At 44.0% G+C, this 19047-nt stretch overlaps 1 long non-coding RNA gene across 2 annotated transcripts in view; it reads right to left on the bottom strand.

Annotated features, from left to right (window-relative positions):
* LOC120384686 overlaps positions 1-19047 on the bottom strand; it is a 203556-nt gene that overhangs the window by 93351 nt on the left and 91158 nt on the right. Inside the window, exon 6 of one of the 2 annotated variants that reach the window (XR_005589022.1) lies at positions 6578-6621. The exons of the other annotated variant lie outside the window; for it this stretch is intronic. This is a non-coding gene — a long non-coding RNA (uncharacterized LOC120384686). The remainder of the gene's footprint in view (positions 1-6577; positions 6622-19047) is intronic. 2 annotated transcript variants of the gene reach the window in all.

Genomic DNA, 19047 nt, shown 5'->3' with positions numbered 1-19047 from the left:
TGTGTGTTCTTATGGGTCAAAAGATTGGAAACCCACAGCAGCTTCAATACAATGCATTAGTTTGCTGAATCAGCCATGAAACCAGATGCCTAGTCAGGTCCCTTCCAGTCCTACATTTCTACGATTCAGTGTTATTTAATTAGATATGTTGGAGATCTCTAATGCATTTCTCGACATGCTGATTGTCTCTATTTCTATCTCTATCTCTAAAACATACGTTTTCTATAAGATATGAAGTGAAACTGGCAAGACTTTGATAAAAGTCAGTAGGAACCAAAACAACATTCCATCCTCTTTTTTACCACAGCCATTACCATCGCAGCCGGAAGACTTACTACCAGCAGAAGGAAGAGGCATTTCACAACATAAGGGAATGGAACAGCCAATCTTTAAATAGCGCAGTTCAGGAATTTCACATGGAAGGGACATCACTGACAAGAAAGATGGTTAGAGCAGGAGATTGAGAGTCAAGACTCTTTGGTCCTCACACTCACCTCTGCTTCATCGGCACCTGCTTTCATTTACATTAACTTGGAGTCCCTCTGCGTTTAATGACTCTGTTCCAGATACTTGAACACTTACTGATGTGTAACTTATGCCTTTGCTGTGACTATGGCCCTGTGTGGTTCTGGCTCAGGTCTTTTGGAAAGTATAGAAATATGTGACCGGTTTTCAGCACACCCTCCTTTCTTTATACCTTTGTAAACTCCCTGTTCGTCAAAGCAAACCCAAGTCTGTACTTACTCCTCATAATCTCAGCTCGTATCTGATTGGAATGGAGATTTGATTACAGCCAGGCATAGATTGTGATGGCTTTAGTGTATGCAAAATGTAAAGAGAGAGATACTAAGTCCTCCCCCAAAACCTAAAAAAGGAACTATTTTTTAAAATTTCTTCAAACCAGTAACCACAATACAAACAAATGCCATCTGCAAAGAAAGACCCTGCATTCCAGGAAGGAGAGGGAGTGGGTCAAGCCCTCTCTAAAGACTGGGGTCAGCTGAAGAAAGGGAAGCACTGATGGGACGGTAAAATTAGAACTGGCTAGAAAACGGGAAACTTTTTTTTTTCAAAAATTTTCATGTAAAATATTTTCTGTTTTTTGCTAAATTTTCTGAGCATTTCCAGTTAAAACAGACAGTCACCTGTAAAAACAAAGAATGTGAAATGTTTCATTTCTAATCAATCAGCAACTGAAAGTTACCATGCCAGAGGGACCTGCCCATCTCATAATAAAACATAGTGGCTGCAGAGTATGTCCTTCACTGCCTCCACCACAATCCTAATTGCACAACCATGTCATAGGCCCTATACTGCTACCAATAAACAAGAATCTCGTTACTCAGGTGCCTGTGAGGCACATTAACAACCCCGAATTCCCACATGGCTACAGTTTTATAATGGCAAAGGCACTGTGGAACTCAGTAGCATCTTTCATCCAAGCACTTTACACATTACTACAGATAACACCACTTGGGGAAACCGAGCTGAATATTGCTCACCCGCTGACCCCCATTTTACAGGTAAGTGAACAGAGACAGAGGTTAAGCAACTTGCCCAAGGTCACACAGGAAGTCAGTGGCAGAGCATGGGATAGATTCTGGAGCCCTGACTCTCAGTCTTCAGCTCTAATATCCGCACTACTCTGCCTCCCTATTTCTTGAGTCTTCTGCCCACAATCATAAGTCTTTAAAAAATGACAATCTCCACCAAACAGCAGGAATTTGCTTTAACTCTTCCTCCAGGTGCTTTGTTATGCTGCTCTCAGTCTATTAACATTCTGTTACCATCAATGAGACTTTAGGAAATACCTGATCCTTTCAATAGCCCATAAGGGGCACTGGATGTTCCTAAAACGACCAGCATGCAGGTGGTTAAAACAGCTGAACCATCTTCAGCCTGCCTTTTCCCCACCAAATCAGCTCAGGTTTAATAAGTGATAGCAGAAACACAGTAAACAGCTGGGCGTAGGACATTTTACTAGGATTCTCTTTGACCCACCAAATCCCTCAGCTGCAGACTCATTGGCCCCTTGTGCAATCTGAAGCGTCTGATGAAAGCTTAACGAAATGGTTAGATTTTCTTTAAAAGATAGCTGGGTTCTTTTCCAGGTTTCTTTTGTAATTGGATTTAGCATTTGTCTACCACAGCCCAAAATTTTTAAGTAATGAAATTTATGCTACAGAGAATTCCGTCTGCAGGACATTTTCTTTAAAAGGGCTTTTTGTTAAGTGGTGCAGCGCCATTGACTTCAGACACTGATTTACACCAGCCGAGCATCTGGCGCAAAAGCAGGGGCAAACCGAATTATCCAAGTACCCACCTCTTTTCTCTAAAAAGGTGTATATGGAGTGAAGATGGTGCATGGTGGAGGAGTAATGGACTTCAAATCTAGGTCGCTGGCTTAAATTTAGCACAGGGCAGTAATGACCAAACATTGTTCCCATCTGAGGGTTGTTGAGATGAATGAGCTAGCCCCCAGCTGATTCTTAGAGGACAGCTACCAACTGCACATCAGAGAAACCACTGTCACATTCAGCCCCCTGGTTGGCCAGTCTTGACAGAGAGGCCAAGGTCTGGATGGGCCATAGAGACTGAACTCTTCTTTCGTCCAGCAGACAGGATCATCCCAGTCCACATGGAAGCACAAAGGTGAGATGGCATGAGGGAAGCCTGCAGTGCCGTTCTGCAAATAAAGAGAAGACTTCTGTCCCTAGGGCTATCAATCCTCCATCTCCCATCAGCACACATATTCCTTTCACTTTAAAGTGATCTTGGTTTTTGCACTACATATCAGACAGAGCATGGACAGCTCCTATTAGACTGTCCTCATCACCCTAATCAGAAGCATTATGACTTCACCAGGCTTTGTGACCTGAGCAGAAGTCCATTAGTGAGAAGTTACAGGACCACAAATTGGCATCACTCAGTAATGAAAGTCAAAGTGAACAGACGCATACACAGATGACAAACCTGGGTGCTAACGGGCTCTCCCACCTGAACATCTTTCACATTAACTATTCCTAAAGCAATGGACTGATATTTTTATATATATCATAAAATTATAAAATTATACATAAAATACATCCTTTTTTAACATAATCTTTCTTATATATGCAAACACTAAGGAGATCACTGGCATATGTGCAAACAAGATTTTAAACTAGTTCCAATTAAGAAAATCATCCAAAGCAAATTTAAAAACATCCCTGGGAGTGACACATGAGAATGGTTTACATTATACACTGATTGATACCCACGTACTGTATTATTTGGTATTCAGTATATTTTTTTATGCAAGATTTCTAATAATGATCATAGAGTCAAGTTCACAAGTTTATATTTGGGTCTCTATGGTTTGTTATTGATATAAAAGTAAACAATTTTTGGAGCAAATCTCATCCACCATATGGGTTAGACGCGATCCGATGATTTGCCATATATAAACATGAAGGAAAGATTAAATATTTTTATTTTCATTCTGAAGCAGGTAACAATGAAAATGGCAAACTTAGAGAAATTTGAAGACAAACTTTTTTTCCCCCCAGGCTTCCTGCATCTTTCACAGTAAAGGCATCATTGCCATGGTAAAATATTACTAACATCTCAGAAATCACGTGCGATACATTCACGCTCAGAGTCTTTTTCAAAAGAGTCTACAGTCACTTACTCGGCTACAAAACAAGTGCAATATTAGTCAGTGAGAACGTTAATAAAAATATACCCAAATTCATTCTATGGTGTGGAAATGGAGAAGTCAAATGGTCAGATTTAAGTTTGGCATGTCCCACTGGTTGCCTCACACTGTATCATTGGAGCCATTGGCCCGTGGGACCCTGATGGGGCTTGGCAGAGAAGATAAAACAGCCCAAGCTGTATTATCTTTTCTGGGGAATCTCCATGAGACGAGAGGTGTTCTGCCTCCAGCTTCATCCCTTGCTCATCCACATGCGCCTCAATCTGGCCCCTCCCTGCACAGATTCTGGATAAGACTTTGTGAAGTCCATGTGAGGTGGAGGGAACTGACCCCATGCAGCAGGGAAGAACGAGGTGTGTGCACACATGTACATCCAGAGGTAGACAGTTCAGGCCCGTAATAGCAGATACTTTTGTAACTCACTAGTTAGCATGTGTTACACATCCCCATCTGTACCAAATCCACAGAGGATATGAGTCTGTTACAGGCTCCAGCTATGCAATCTGGCTCTGTAGCTCAAGCGATAACAACTCATGCAACTAGCTCTGCAGGGTTCCTGTTCAATCCATAGCACTGGGCAAGACAGCAGCCATGACGCTTTCACGACGCCATTTTGTGTTGGGCTATGTATTGTGGCATATATCAAATATAGCAAAATGAACCGCCCAGCTCTGTTACACCTAGGATTATACCAAAGGCCATACTTCTCACACTTGTTACTGAAATGCAAAATGCCTAAAAGTCACAGAACATTACAGCTTCACCTCTGATTGTATTGTATTAACACTCTACTGTGGTAGGAGGAAATATGGCTCAGGCATTCCATAGGAGCAAAGTTGATCCTGTTCAAATATGTAGATCAAAGGTTTATTGTTCAATATCTAAATTATTCACATCTGCTATGCTGTTATTCTTCAGAAATGCTTGGGAATTCATATTATTTGGAAGAAAACAGCAATATGGAAGCTCTCCACTTGATTCTTTTCAAGATGCTTTTTTTTTTATTGCTTAGAATTACAAATCTTTTATTTGGAGACAGCTTGTTAAGATGAGCAGGAACTGGCCCCCGCCTAGAAATCTTTATCGCCAACATTTCAACTGAAGAGACACATTTTTGATGGCAGAGAAATCATTAACTTTTGTGCTCGTAAACTGCTGCCCGTCTGAGAAATTCAGGAAATTATGAGATACTGCAAAAGAGGCTCTCTCTGGATAGCATTATCCGATCTGGATGTTTTGAGAGGCATCAAAAAATGCCCATGCTCACAATGTTTACAGGAGAGAGGAGCCAAATCTGCACAATGTGGATCCAGGCTTTCCCTAAGTTCAGATTCAGGTTATGTGGTCTGGCCAATTTCTAGTTTCTATCATTTATATCGTGAATGTGCCCAGAGCCTCACAGTGCTAGATGCTTGTCCAAAGCAATTAAGCGAGTCGATGCTAGAGTTGAAGTCGGAACGTAGGTGTCCTGACTCCCAGTCTCCTACTCTTACCATTAGGTCATCCTTTCTCTCCAATTTTTGTGACGCTACTCCCTAACTTTTAATTCCCTCCACCCAATTTCCATGTTGCTACATGCAGGATGGGCAAACAGAAAAGGTGGCACAACTAGATATCAGTTAACTGTAGTTATTAATGTAACCTGCATGCTTTATACTGCAGCTTTTGATTTTTTAAGTCCAAAGAAAGGGAGAAGTAGCCATAGGAAGGAGATGTGGAGTTTTGTTTGAATCATCTCTCTCTGCACTCATACTGACAGCAGGGCAGATCAGCTTGAAGGGCCCAGAAACATCCAGAAGGCTGTGGCAGTTACTAGACTAGCTACTAGACAGTAGTTATTTCTGAAGTTGTAGAGAAAGTTTCTATTAAGGGTAGGAAATCTTGCAGGCCACACACATTCACAGCCTCAGAAATGAGGCAATCAGAGCTCAGCAGGGAAAAAATAAATAAAGGAATTAAAGACAGTCCTGGCTGACACAGAACTAAGAGATGTGTCTGCTAGTAAGATTTTGCAAAACCAAAGCCTGCCTCCTCTTTTGTCTATCTCAACTTAAAATTCAAACCATTGAGTTCACGGGCTGTGGAAATGAGAGTATGGATTAAAAAATGCCCCAAAGCCATAGACAGGACTAGCAGGAGAATGGGAAGGAAGCGAAGGACCAAAGACAGAAGAGGAAAAGATTTTGTTTAACCATGTATTAGAGTTAATAACATACCCCTAAAATGACATTACATTGAAGTTATCAATAAAGCTGGTAAAAAAAAATTGATGAACCAGGTTGGGGTTTTTTGGTCAGAAAATGTAGTTTTCGTCAAAATCTAAATGTTGTGTGGGAACAAGACAATTTCGATGGTTCATTTTGACTTTCTCATTTCATTTCAAAGTTGTAGCAGTCTTTAATTTCATTTTGACTATTATTTTAATATATTTATATATTATATGAAGAATGTAATATTCTGTTATAATGCTTACACATCATCAACATTTTTTCAATGTCTCCAAAAGGAAATTTTTTCAGAATTTCCATTCTGGGGGAAAAAATGACTTTTCATCATGATTCAGGAGGATTTATTCCCCAAATGTCAGAATTTCCCCATAGGATGGAGATTCTATTTTCCATTTGGAGACACTGATAACTAGCTTTGCTGTCTTGGTTCAGGAGTCAAGGCAGATCTTCCTGATAAAGGTTTTTGATTCCACCTCCTAATGATTCATTCCACCTCGTAATAATCATGCATTTAAAGTTGTTTAGAGCAAGTTCCAGTTTGTGACCCAAAGACATGATAGAGCAAAGGGATGATTAGCAAAGGAGACAGCTGAATTGGAAAAAAAATAGATGGAAAATAAGAAGCAGTGGAGTGAACTCCTCTGTCACTTACCAATAAGTTTAACACTTGTTCACCCGAACACAACAATGATTTTACTGAAACAGAAAAAGAAAGGACAAGTTACTTTTGTAAATTAACATGAGATTCCTGCACTATAGCTCTCTACTTCCTACTCTCCAGCACAGGTTGACACGGTATCATCAAATATGTGCCACCAGCTTCTAACATCATGCGGGGAAAAGCAAAAATGGGATGAAGCTATGAAGTTCAGATACTGATTGTAATAACACTTTGCACTTAAATAGCACCGTGTGTGTTCAGCCACTGACTAGTTAATCCTCACAACACCCCACGAGGTAGCTAAGGAAGCATTACATTATTGTCACTTCCATTTTACAGACAAGTTAAAGTGGAGATGTGAACCAAAGCCAGAGCCGGTCAGGGGCAGAACCTGGATTAGAACTCAGAACCTCTTGAAACCTGTGGCCCGTGCTTCCAGAGTTACATTGCGAATACTCCAAACTTTGAGAGGCTTTTGGTCTGGCCCACAATAAAGTTGGTAGGGTTTTCTAAAATTCTGATCTGGATCTAGCTTGGGATGTACATACAGAGCCATGGGAGTGTTTGAATGCAGGGATTTGGATCCATAAGAAGCTACTTGTTTTGTGGGGGCAGAGTGTGGATTTCTTTTCCCCCTCAACACCCCACATCCTCTGGTTAAACTGTTCTGACCAAGTTATGATGCCTGCACTAGATACTGCAGCCTTCAAAGCCTACCCTAGTGCAGCAGCCTGTCTTGCTAACGTTTAATTCACTGAGGTGCATGCCATGTACTTGCTGGCAGCTACCCCGAATGTTCTCAAGTTCCTGGTAACACCAAATTTAATTACCATCATGTGATCTGCATGTTATGAATAATAAAATGTAACTCCTTAAAAGAAAGTGATACTGGCCTTTTTATGGCATAGCTGGTTTTTTCCTGTGAAGAGTTATATATAATAATGCTTAACACTCATTAGCTCGCAGAGGCAGAAATAGAATCCAGGAGTCCAGTTTGCCCACACCCTGAGCTAGTCATTAAGGATACTTGGCATTTATATTGCACTTTATATCTTTAAAGCACTTTACCAACTAACTGATCCTTGCAACACTCTGGCGACATTACAGTTGGGGAACAACATACAGCAATGTTAAGAGACTTGCTTCAAATTGACACAGACCGTGCGTGTAACCACTGAAATTAAAACTCTGATATGGCTGGTTCTAGTCCCCAGCCCACCCAGTCTCTCATCTATGTTCTACTGCAAAAAGTATTTGTTTTTCCAGGCTTAGAGAACGGGTAATGGGGTCTGGAGCCGATCACCAGCTCAAATCCAAGCCAAAGAGGTAGTAACCAAAACTTGTTACCATCAGACTGATGTTTGGTGGGTGATGTGCAATGAACTGGGGAGTCTTTTTTCCAGTTCCTTGCGGACTGGTGCCCACAGTACTAAAACCAGCACCACAGGCTGGCCCCCTAGCTGGCATTCTCAGCGGAGGGACCAAGGAATGCCTTAGCAGAGAGACCACAAGTTCCTCCAGCACAAGGTTGAGGCACTTTGACGGGAGGCAGCATATGTGGGATGTCTACACTGCAGCTGACTCAGTGGTACCAGCACTCTGGATGAACAGAAGGCTTGAAGCTGTAATGCCTGGCACTTTTCACCATTGCTGTACTCACTGCAAGTAGTGGATATCAACAAAAAATAAGCCAGCATTTCACTCTAATTCAGCGGACGCTAATTCCAAGCACATCTGGAATCCGGACTAGAGAGAACAAAAACAGCTGATAATGAAACAGCTGGATCAGGAAATTAAGAAAAAAATATGAATTCCGTGCTGAAGCTCTTTGTCCTTTATTTATTAGGTTTGGTAAATACATAAAATGCAATTAGAAACAAAAGTGTTGTCTAGTACTGTTCAGAGACAAAACATCTCTAGCCTTATCTAAAGCAGATTGTGCCAAATGAGAGTGGATGCTTTTTCCCAAAGTAAGCACTGAGGATATAAACAAAACAGAACCAGAGACAGTTCATCTCTGTGCTGGCTTTTTTTCACAATTAAATCCGTGTGCACATTTGTGCTGAAGATCTTGTTTGAAATTCAAGCAAATAGCAATAAACCTCAAAAAACAGGAGAAACCTCACTGCATCCCAAAAATATGCAGCAGCAGCAATGCAAGGGAACCCAACTGGCAGGGGATAAGGAGAGAATGCATTATGATTAAGAAAACCTCTTCATTTTTCCTCATTGATAATCTGGCTCAACTGGGAGGAGAAAAGCTTTCCCCTAGATCAGGATAGAAGGGAAGCAAAACAAAATTGTAAAATGAAGGATTAGGAGTTTAAACCACATAAGTATCAGAGGGGTAACCGTGTTAGTCTGGATCTGTAAAAGCAGCAAAGAGTCCTGTGGCACCAATGCTCCAATACGTCTGTTAGTCTATAAGGTGCCATAAACCACACAATTACAGAGAAATGAAAATAGTAACAGACACAGCCCTTTTATTTTCTGCTGGGTTCTTCTTTCTTTAACCACTAAGATCCAAGGTGATGTCTGCACTATTGACAAGGTTAATCACTAGGGTGACCAGACAGCAAATGTGAAAAATTGGGATGGGGGTGGGGGGTAATAGGAGCCTATATAAGAAAAAGACCCAAAAATCGGGACTGTCCCTATAAAATCGGGACATCTGGTCACCCTACTAATCACGGAAGATACGTCAATTTCATGGCTGCATGCAGTCTTTTCTAACTTTCCCACAATGCACATTTTTAGTCCGTGGAACTCATTGCCCCAAGATATCACTGAGGCCAAGAGCTTAGCACAATTCAAAAAAGGATTGGACATGTATATGGATGGTGAAGATATCCAGGATTATAATAAAAAGTGTTTAAAAAAACATGAGAGTTTCAGCAGAGATTGCAAATACACTTGTCTCAGGGCACAGGATGGGTCTAGTCCAGGGGTCACCAATGCGGTGCCCGTGGGTGCCATGGCACTCGCCGGAGCATCTAAGTGTGCCCGCATACTGGCCAGCGGATGAGCATCCGCCGAAATGCCGCCGACAAGCAGCGTCATCCAGAGGCGTCGCCGCCGAAATGCCGCGGATTTTCGGCGGCATTTCGGTGGTGATGCCTCTGGATGACGCTGCTTGTCGGTGGTATTTCGGCGGTGACACCTATTGACGTTGCCACTTGTCAGCAGCATTTTGGCAGATGCTGATCCGCCACCACGATCCTCTGTGGCTCGTCGTCTGGCGCCTGCCAGACGAAAAAGGTTGGGGACCACTGGTCTAGTCATTAGGGTGCTAGCCCTACTTTCTGTCCACTACAGACTGTGACTTAGGCAAGTCTCTTAGTCGCTGTGTGCCTCAGTTTCCCCACCTATACATGCCCTACACCCCACAGGAGTACTGTGAGCACAAATACATGTTGTGAGTTGCTCAGATACTACAGGGATGGAGGTTGTATAAGTACCTTAGAGATATAACTGCCTAACAGAGGTCAGGACAAAAATCAAACAAACAAACTTTCCTAGGGGGTGGGAGGATGCAGGTTAGGCCAAAATTGCCTGCAGTTAAAGGGCATTTCCCCTTCCTCTCAAGTATCTGGTATGGGACTACATGGACTGCTGGTCTGATCCCCTAAGGCAATTGCTATGTAGTTTACACAGGATGACTTAAGAGCAGGTGGCTTACTTGCCCGGCAATATCCTACACTAAGGGCTTGGAACATTCGAGAAAGTAAATCCAAATTAACTAAAGGTGAGAATTGAAAACTGATTAGTTAAACTGCATTAAACCCCTGACTGGATGCTCTTATTCAGAACGGAAGCAGCTTTCATTTGGTTTAGTTTAATTCACTTCCAAATTAAATTAAGCAAAATCAAATTAAGGCCCCTTTAATTCTGAATAAGACTATCCACAAAGGCATTCAATACAGTTTAACAATCCACATTAAAAGTTAATTCAGGTTCATCTTCCTGAGTGTCCCTGTGTAGACAAGACCTTAAACACGGTACTTGCAAGAGATGTATTGCAGGTACCCTGTCTCTGAGCAGCTCATGACACCCCTCAGTACCACCTTGTGCATTGAGGACATAATTACGCTTCTTATCTACTTTTCCTTTCACTCTTCCTCCCAACTAGGCCACACTAAGCCCCTTTTTCAGGATCTTTAACTCCAATAATGACTGAGCACCTGCCCCGAACGAACACAGGTGATCACTGGCTCATGTTTCGGGGAACGATCACCACTTCAGCAACTCCAGCCCCGCTGAAGTCCATGGAGCCACACCTGCTTACCCCAGGAGACTTTAACCCTGCTTGTGCCATTCTGCCTCACACCAGTGGCACAGTATCCTTCTGAACCAGTTCAAACCCTCACCTCAAAGCCAGGAGCAAGTTAGTTCCCTACCCTCAAAAATTAGCCTAATCATTTTAGAATTATAAAAATATTTTTTAAAAATACTGACACGATGCAAACTCATTGTGCTAGGGACTGTACAGATGCAGAACAAAAAGACACTCCCTGCCTCGCTTGTTTGTTATTCTTGTGCTACTGGACTAGAGGAACTGACTAAAATAAAGCGAAGCATCAGTTTGTTTACAAGAAAGTTGCAGAAAGACCGATGAGAGTCCCGACCTCTCATTCCACTTGCCCTTATCTGTATCTACCAAAGCGGCAAGCCGAGTTCTATTCCCATTTGTGCATCAGCAGCGAAATGGTCACCACAGGTCCGATTGTAGAGACTGTTGAGGATATCTGAGGCAGGAAGACACAGATGGATTTTCTGAGCCCAAGGGGAGCTTTTGGTCTTGACAGTTAGAAAAATGGATTTTTTTCCACTGGCAAACTGAGCATGTTTTAGTGGGAAATAACTGAGGCCAAAGCTCTGACCACAATGCATGGCTTCAGCAGTCAGACTGTGTGCTGAGGAGTTCCTCAGGGGGTGAGGGGCTGGGAAGAAGGAAACCTTCCCTCCTCCCATGCCATTATTCCAGCCTCTAGGCTAGAATAGCCTCTCACCACTTGCATGCCCCATATGGGGGGAAATGTCTGGTGGAATTCCAAGGGAGAGGATCCACTAGGCAATCCCTTCTGCAGGGTGGGCCATGTGGGCACGAGGAACAGTCTTCTTTGGGAAACATTCTCTCCACACTTGAAACCTGGCAGGACATACTAATCTGATTTTGTTTGAGAATCCGCCGATTCTGGGCTTGTCTCAGGGCCGCCCAGAGGGGGGGGGGAGGGACACTTGGGCCCCCCCCCCCCCCCCAGACCCCCCCCCCCCCACGCAGGGGGGGGGCCCCCTGGGGGGTCTCGCTCCCCCGGGGGGGGGGCGGGCGGGGGGGGCCGGGGAGCGAGCCTCCCGGTCTTCGCGCGGCGGGGTCCTCGCCGCTCCCGGAGGGGAGGACCCCGCCCCGCCAAAGCGGCCGGGACGCCGCCCGCCGCGCCGCCGGCGGCGGCGGCGGGGGCGCGCGGGCGGGGGCCGCCTGGCCCCGGGGCGCCGCCCGGGACCCGCCGCCCCGGGCGCGGCGCGCGCGGCGCGGCCCGCGGCGGCGGCGGGGCGGCGCCGGGGCCGCGCCGGCGAGCGCGGCGCGCGGGGTCCCAGACAGGCCCCCCCCGCCAAAGACCCCGGGCCCCCGGAATCCTCTGGGCGGCCCTGGCTTGTCTATACAATGTCCCATAGTTCGGACTACTGGGGTGTGAATATCAGTGCGTATCAAAGTGCCGCACTGTAATTCCTCCATGTGGACACTGGGGGCATGAGCTAAAAGGTTCCTAGTTCGCACTAATGCAATCCTTTTCAAACAGAACTACATTAATGGGAACTAGGAACCTTTTAGTTTGCACACACAGCATTCACACAGGGGAGTTCCAGCTCAGCACTTCAGTGCGCACTGCTATTCACACTCCTTGAGTCTGAACTGCAAGGTAGTGTAGACATAGCATCTGGTTCACTCCATTCACCAGCAATACTCACTCTGTCTTGTAGCTAAGGAAAATTGCCCCGGGCTCGCTGCCTTTATAGTCCGGCTCTTCATTTTTCTATCTCGGTACAGAGCTGAGCAACATACGCTATGCAAAGAGCAACTTTCTGCTAAGACCCGCATAACACAGCCCTTCTCCATGTGGCAAAAGAGCTGCTCCCTTCTGGGTCTCCTGATAGGGGGACCCTTTGTGGTGGATTTATGTGACTTAGCCATGGCAACATTCCGCCAACACACCTGGCAAACACAGCCACTGGCATGGGGGCTCTGCTAATTAGTTAAGTGCACTCCAGGGCCTGATCACCCTTTGGCAGACCCAGCGAGACACTGGCAGCTGATGGTTTTGTCCATGCTCTGAGCATCCTCTTCATAGTTGTTTGCTGCTGTAGGCAAGCTGCAGGGACTGAAAGCATCAAAGGCAGGTCTGATGTGGTCTGACGGAAAATGCTGAAATTCAATGAATCCTTTCTGTGGAAATGCAGACCTTTGTAGACAGGGGATTTAAAGGATATAATCACTGCTTATAATTTACGTTCACAACTTCCTGGACCTTTGCATACATAAGTGGTCTGAAAATTTCCCCAACCCATTTATTTACAGCTATAAACCACCACTTTCTATTTCACTTAAAACAGCTGGGCACTGCTACGATATTTATTTTGATACTTCTCAAGACCGAGACCTCTGTCTGGCGTCGAGAATATTTGAGTCTAGAAATTACAGATACTAAACGGGCATGATTTGAGCCTAGCTGTACGGGGAGAAAGACAAACCCTTTTCTGTGGTGGCATCAGTTGTGGGGCATGGTAACTGATAAAGGGTGTGACCTGCATGTTAGGCTGTTTGTGTGAGGCCCAGGTTGGGAGCCACAGCAGCAAATCATTGTGAAGTTGCAGGGGAAGTGGTAATACAACCTCTCACTGGTCTGGATTGCACCCTGCAATGGGATCATCATAATTTCCATTTACATGTTTTTAGCTCCTTTTGGATCAAACTAGTCTCATCTCCAGCTCCTTTTGGAGTCATCATGAACAGGTCGGAATATGAACAAGACAATTCTCTGACACCACATTCTATAGGCCATTACCCTATGACCTCACTGAGGATTATCAAAAGAAACGACACCATCTGCTTAAGAAACTCCCTAAAGAAGCACAGGAACAAATCTACACTGACATACCCCTAGAGCCCCGACCAGGGGTATTCTACCTGCTACCCAAAATCCATAAACCTGGGAATCCTGGATGCCCCAACATCTCAGGCATTGGCACCCTGACAGCAGGATTATCTGGCTATGTAGACTCTCTCCTCAGGCCCTACGCTACCAGCACTCCCAGCTATCTTCGAGACACCACTGACTTCCTGAGGAAACTACAATCCTTTGGTGATTTTCCAGAAAACACCAAGCTAGCACTATGGATGTAGAAGCTCTCTACACCAACATTCCACACAAAGATGGAATACAAGCCATCAGGAATAGCATCCCCAATACCATCACGGCAAACCTGGTGGCTGAACTTTGTGACTTTGTCCTCACCCACAACTATTTCAGATTTGGGGACAATTTATATTGTGACGGGTTGGATTACAGAAACCCCCTTGGGAACTGCCAAGTGATGTGCCAAGACTACTTCTTCCCCTGCTTTCCCTGCCAGCTCGGGACCCCAGCACCCTGTCTTGCTGAGCCAGACATTCCCGTCTGCTCCAACACAGACCCAGGGTCTGAATTACTTGCCCAAAGCTGCAGACTTAACTGAAAGCAGCTTACAGAAGTTTTCTTGTCTTTAACACTCAGATGACCAACTCCCAATGGGGTCTAAACCCAAATAAATCCATTTTACCCTGTATGAAGCTTATACAGGGTAAACTCATAAATTGTTCACCCTCTATAACACTGATAGAGAGATATGCTCCGCTGTTTGCCCCCTCCCAGGTATTAACACATACTCTGAGTTAATTAATAAGTAAAAGTAATTTTATTAAATACAGAAAGTAGGATTTAAGTGGTTTCAAGTAGTAACAGACAGAACAAAGTGAATTACCAAGTAAAATAAAATAGAACATGCAAGTCTCTGTCTAAGAAACTTAATACAAATAACACTTCACCAGTTCCAGTAAGCTTCCTTTTACAGACTAGTCTCCTGCTAGTCTGGGTCCAGCAATCACTCACACCCCCTGTAGTTACTGTCCTTTGTTCCAGTTTCTTTCAAGTATCTTTGGGGGTGGAGAGGCTCTCTCTTTAGCCAGCTGAAGACAAAATGGAGGGGTCTCCTGGCGTTTAAATAGACTTTTTTGTGGGTGGAGACCCCCTCCTCTCTCCTATGCAAAGTCCAGCTCCAAGATGGAGTTTTGGAGTCACATGGGCAAGTCACATGTCCATGCATGACTCAGAACTACAGGTATCAGCCATGGTTCATATACTACCTTGAACGCCTTTCAAGTAGACTTCTTATGTGAATTGGAACATTCCAAGATCCATTGTTCCTCCATTGTTCCTTAAATGCTTCTTGACTGGGCACTTAGCTTTGCAAATTCCTTTCTAAAGAAGCTGACCAAATGCCTTACAAAGCTTACTTAGAAATCAAGCAAATATACAGCCAATAGTCTTAACTTCAAGTACAAAAATGATATATGTGTACAAATAGGATGAATAGTCATATTCCCATAAAGCATTATGGGGTACAGCATCACATATACCTTCAAGTCAGCGGGACTGCTATGGGCACCCGCATGGCCCCTCAGTATGACAACATTTTTATGGCTGATTTAGAACAACGCTTCCTCAGCTCTTGCACCCCTACTCTACTTGTGCTACATTGATGACATCTTCATCATCTGGACCCATGGGAAGGAGGCTCTTAAGGAATTCCACCAAGATTTCAACAATTTCCACCCTACCATCAAGCTCAGCCTGGACCTGTCCACACAAGAGGTCCACTTCCTAGACACTACAGTGCTAATAAGCGATGGTCACGTAAACACCACCCTATACCGGAAACCCACTGACGGCTATATTTACCTACACGCCTCCAGCTTTCATCCAGACCACATCACATGATCCATTGTCTACAGCCAAGCTCTAAGATACAACCGCATTTGCTCTGATCCCTCAGACAGAGACAAACACCTACAGGATCTCTATCAAGCATTCTTAAAACTACAATACCCACCTGGTGAAGTGAAGAAACAGACTGACAGAGCTGGAAGGGTACCCAGAAGTCACCTACTACAAGACAGACCCAACAAAGAAAGTAACAGAATGCCACTAGCTATCACCTACAGCCCCCAACTAAAACCTCTCCAGCGCTCATCAAGGATCTACAACCTATCCTGAAGGACAGTCCCTCACTCTCACAGACCTTTGGAGACAGGCCAGTCCTCACTCACAGACAGCCCCCGAACCTGAAGCAAATACTCACCAGCAACTACACACCACACAACAAAAACACCAACCCGGGAACCAAATCCTGCTACAAACCCCGGTGCCAACTCTGTCCACATATGTATTCCAGGGACACCATTATAGGACCTAACCACATCAGCCACACCATCAGGGGCTCATTCACCTGCACATCTACCAATGTGATATATGCCATCATGTGCCAGCAATTCCCCTCTGCCATGTACATTGGCCAAACTGGACAGTCTCTATGCAAAAGAATAAATGGACACGAATCTGACATCAGGAATCATAACATTCCAAAACCAGTAGGAGAACACTTCAATCTCTCTGGTCACTCAATAACAGACCTAAAACTGGCAATTCTTCAACCAAAAAAACTTCAAAAACAGACTCCAATGTGAAGCTGCAGAACTGGAATTAATTTGCAAACGTGGATACCATCAGATTAGGCCTGAATAAAGACTGGGTGTGGTTGGGTCATTACAAAACCTAAACCTAATTTCTCCAACACTAATTTCTCCCTACTGTTACTCACACCTTCTTGTCAACTGTCTGTAATGGGCCATTCTCTTACCACGTCAGGAGTTATTTTTCCTCCCTCGGTAACCTGCTGTTAATTGATTTATCTTGTTAGACTGACCTCACACTTGGTAAAGCACCACCATCCTTTCATGTATTTATACCTGCTCCTGTATTTTTCACTCCATGTATCTGATGAAATGGGTTCTAGCCCACGAAAGCTTATACCCAAATAAATGTGTTAGTCTCTAAGGTGCCACAAGGACTCCTCGTTCCTTTGGCTGTATTTCCTGCTTTGTGCCTGCAGCATTCGGACAGTATAGCAGTATTTCTGTATTCCAGCACTATTCAGCTAACCAGTCTTTCAGACTGTTCTTACCCTAAGCTAGGAGTGTGTGCAGGTAGGATCACTTCTCCCTCTGTTAACCTGTCAGATATTTTTTCCTTCTCTGTTTCCAGTTCAGAGATAAACACTCCTCTCTTTTCTACACTCATTCAAATGCCAAAATGACAGGCTGCATTTTCAAAGTTAGGCATGTGCAACTGCACACGTAAATTCATGTATACCTAATGGGAACACAAACACCCAATATACACGCACGCATCAAGTATGTATGTGAATATGCCACTCGGGTGTCAAACTGGACATACATTGTGCACAAAAGCCTGCTACATGCTCACACATCTCCCTGTACAGGCACACCCAACTTTGAAAGTGTAACCCTTGTATTTTCCCTACTGCAGGGATGCAGTTGGGCATAGAGACTTTACCCTCTGCAATGTATCCTATGATGTTTAAATTCCATCATCCTGTGGGCAGCTGTATTAACTATGACCTCTTTCTCTTCTCCTTGTCTTAATACTTAGCTGGCTATTCTCATTGTAATTGCTTCTTCATTTAGAAGCCCCCCCTAGTACACCAGAGTCCTTTTCCCAGATGTCAGTATCTGGTCAAGTCTTGGTTCAAATCACAAAACATTAAACATTATAGACCAGTCAGTATGGTCAATTACTTTACACTTCTTAAAAATGTCTGGACTCCTTCAGGACTTCCCTTGCTTTCTTTCCCGTAAAATAAAAAAGAGTGGAATGCAAGAGGGGGGAAACTGACTCCAGATTCCAAGCTTCCAGGTGCAGCTGACCTCCCTCGCCCCCACCCAAACCCTTCCCAGCTAGTTGAGATTCCCCCAGGGCATCAGCAAAACCCCCTAATATAAACAGAAATAATCAGGTGGTCATGAGACACAGAATTTCTGTCAGGAAATTTCTCCAGTGTGGTTTGAGGTTATGTATTTTGATATTATTTTCTTCTTTCTCCCATTTATTTTCTTGAAAATAATCTGTTCCCTCAAATTCTTGTGGCGAAAAGCTTCCAGTAAGTTCCAGCATGTAATCCAGGCAATGGGACGGCTTATCTGGTTGCAGTAGGACACCTCACTTAGAAAGGCCTAATAACATTAAAATGATATATTTTAAGTTCTGTGCTCTCAATAATACCTTCTAATGTACTCAACTTATTTTAACAATATCAATAAAAGAACTGGCACGCACCGAGGTTTCTTTTGGAAGGGGGCGGCTTTATGCTCTCCAGCTCCTTAGGCTCTCAGAGTTTTGGTTGCCAGCCCCTAAAATGGGATTCCAACTTACTTTAATAAGCAAAATATTCCATTTTCCATGTATTGTTGCACTTCAGAGTGGATCCAGCTCTTGAGAGTGACAATGAAAAGCTGCAGATTTCTCAGAGCAAAATGTGAAACTTATCAAAACTGCATTATAGGCCATTACATGGGGCCACAGTAATTTGAGCAACAGGGCAGCCTGTCTGGATTGCTCCAGGAGAGTAGAAATAGCTCCATTTATTGTCCAGGTTTGCAACTCTCTCACCCCCGAGTCCTGCCCCTTGGAGACTAGCTTAGACTTTAGCAGAATCGTAGAATCCTAGGACTGAAAGGGACCTTGAGAGGTTTTCTGGACCAGACCCCTGCACTCGAGGCAGGACTAAGTATTATCTGACTTCAATTTAAGCCCATTACTTCTTGCCCTATCCTCAAAGATTAAGGAGAACAAATTTTTCTCCCTCCTCCTTGTAACAACCTTTTATGTACCTGAAAACTTCTCATGTCCTTCCTCAGTCTTCTCTTCTCCAGACTAAACAAAACCCCATTTTTTTAATCTTCCCTCATAAGGTCCTGTTTTCTAGCTCTTTGATAATTTTTGTTGCTCTTCTCTGGACTTTCTCCAATTTATCCACATCTTTCCTGCAATAGGTCATCTAACTGAGTCCCCTGCATGGAAGAAGGACTAAGTATTATCTAGAGCATCCCTGACAGTTGTTTGTCTAACCTGTTCTTAAAAACCTACAGTGATGGATATTCTACAACCTCCCTAGGTAACTTGTTCAGTGCCTAACTACCCCGACAGTTAGGAAGTTTTTCCTAATGTCCAACCTAGACCTCCATTGCTGCAGATGAAGAGAGAAACCCACCTATGATCCAAATACCCCTGAACCTTTGGACACTGAAAATCAAGACTCAAAACTTTGTGCCCTGGCCTCATCACACTATC

The sequence above is a fragment of the Mauremys reevesii genome, linkage group 16, assembly GCF_016161935.1.
Source record: "Mauremys reevesii isolate NIE-2019 linkage group 16, ASM1616193v1, whole genome shotgun sequence".
Taxonomy (NCBI): domain Eukaryota; kingdom Metazoa; phylum Chordata; order Testudines; family Geoemydidae; genus Mauremys; species Mauremys reevesii.
Note: the sequence above shows the minus strand (reverse complement) of the source record. Positions and strands in the feature narration are given on the sequence as shown.